This window comes from Trichechus manatus, unplaced genomic scaffold (genome assembly GCF_000243295.1).
Source record: "Trichechus manatus latirostris isolate Lorelei unplaced genomic scaffold, TriManLat1.0 scaffold00024, whole genome shotgun sequence".
Lineage (NCBI taxonomy): Eukaryota > Metazoa > Chordata > Mammalia > Sirenia > Trichechidae > Trichechus > Trichechus manatus.
The window spans coordinates 8,616,130-8,617,960 of record NW_004443960.1 but is presented as its reverse complement, the minus strand read 5'-3'; the positions used below and the strand labels follow the sequence as shown (position 1 = coordinate 8,617,960).

The following is a 1,831-nucleotide window of genomic DNA, read 5'->3' as shown; positions in this document are numbered from 1 at the left end:
ACCACTAACTCCAAAATTGACATGAAAGAAGGGAAAGCCTTGCATCTACCAAAGAAACTTTAAATTATAAAACCTAGTGAAGAAAAGCCATTTGTTTTCTCTTTCAGGTAGGTGCCCTGAAAATAAACAACAGAGCATTGCCAAGTGGAAGCTGCTTCAGACCTGGTGACTCCGTAACAACCTCTTTACCTGTAACTGATCTGTCTCATCTATGGCCATACTACCCTGAACGCGCCCCGTCTCGTCTGCTCTCAGAAGCTAAGCAGGGGCAGGCCTGGTTAGTACTTGGATGGGAAACCACCTGGGGATACCAGGTGCTGTAGACTTCTAGAGCCTTGATGGCGCAGTGATTAAGAGCTTGGCTGCTAACCAAAAGGTCGGCGGTTCAAATCTACCAGCTTGGAAACCCTATGTGGCAGTTCTACTCTGTCCTATAGGGTTGCTGTGAGTTGGAATCGACTCGAGCGCAACAGAATTGTTTGGTTTTGGGATCTGTCTTAGGTATCTGGTGCTGCTATAACAAAAATACCACAAGTGGATGTCTTTAACAAACAGAAATGTATTTTCTCACAGTTTAGGAGGCTAGAAGTCCGAATTCAGGGTGCTGGCTCTAGAGGAGGGCTCTGGGGAAGGTCCTTATCTCTTCAGCCTGTTTCCTGGTTCCTTGGAGATCTCCATGTGTCTTGGCATCTATCTTCCCCCATCTCTGCTCACTTGCTTGCTTTTTAATCTTTTATATCTGAAAAGAAACTGATTCAAGACACACTCTACACTAATCCTGCCTCATTAACATAGCAGAGACAACCCATTCCCAAATGGGATTATAACCACAGGTATAGAGGTTAGGATTTACAGTACACATTTTTGGGGGACTCAATTCAATCCATAACATGATCTACCCCACTTCACCAGCTTAGAACACAAAATGAGGTCACGGTCCTTTTTAATATTCAAATTAAATTGCTCTGGGAGCATAAATTGGTTCAACCTTTTTGGAGGGCAATTTGATACTACCTACCAAAGTTTGAAATATACGTACCTTTCAACTCAGGAATTCCACTTCCTGAAATCTTTCCCATAGAAAACCTTGCACAGATACATAAAGATTTCAGTGTAAAATATTCATTGCCGTGTTGCATGGAAGATCTGGATAAGAAACGAGAACAATCTCATTGACAGTTAACCGCAGACCAGTTAGCAAGAGTGAGGTGAGCATGTTGTTGTTAGTTGCAGACGAGTTGGCTCTGACTCATGGTGATCTTAGTATAACAGAACCAGAAGTGTCCGGTCTCCCGCAATCTTCATGATCGTTGGTATGCTTGGGTCCATTGTTGCCGCTACTGTGTAGTGCCTTCCAACTTAGGGGGCCGAAAAGCAGGGACGAGAGAGAAACAAGAACATCTCAGTCTGGGAAGATGGTGGCCCGTACCCGTGACTCCACCATGCCTCAGCTAGAACCCAGGCACAACCCCAGGGAAAGGAGCAAGCAGGAGACCCCTAGACTGAGGACTGCTGCTCAACAGCCGATGGAATGAGGGTTCTGCACAAGGTTTGGTGACAGAGACATAAAGTTACTTCTCCTGCACATGGGAGGCTGTGGACTGAGGTCGTCACACTACACAGGGGCATGCACACACACGCACACACATTCCTGCACACAATGCATCCACACACGTACATGCACACACATGTCCGCACACACGTGCATACACGCAAGCACACACATATGCGTACCAGTGATCAAGATTTGCCAGAGCCTCTGTCTCCTATTAGGTTCTGCCAAAGCAGACCCTGAGACAGAAACTAAAGTGCAAGCTGTGAATTTGGGACG

General features: G+C 45.9%; 1 pseudogene; it reads left to right on the top strand.

Annotated features, from left to right (window-relative positions):
• Positions 1-207: 207 nt before the first annotated feature.
• On the top strand, positions 208-326 carry LOC111820015 (uncharacterized; annotated as a pseudogene).
• The last annotated feature ends 1,505 nt before the right edge of the window (positions 327-1,831 follow it).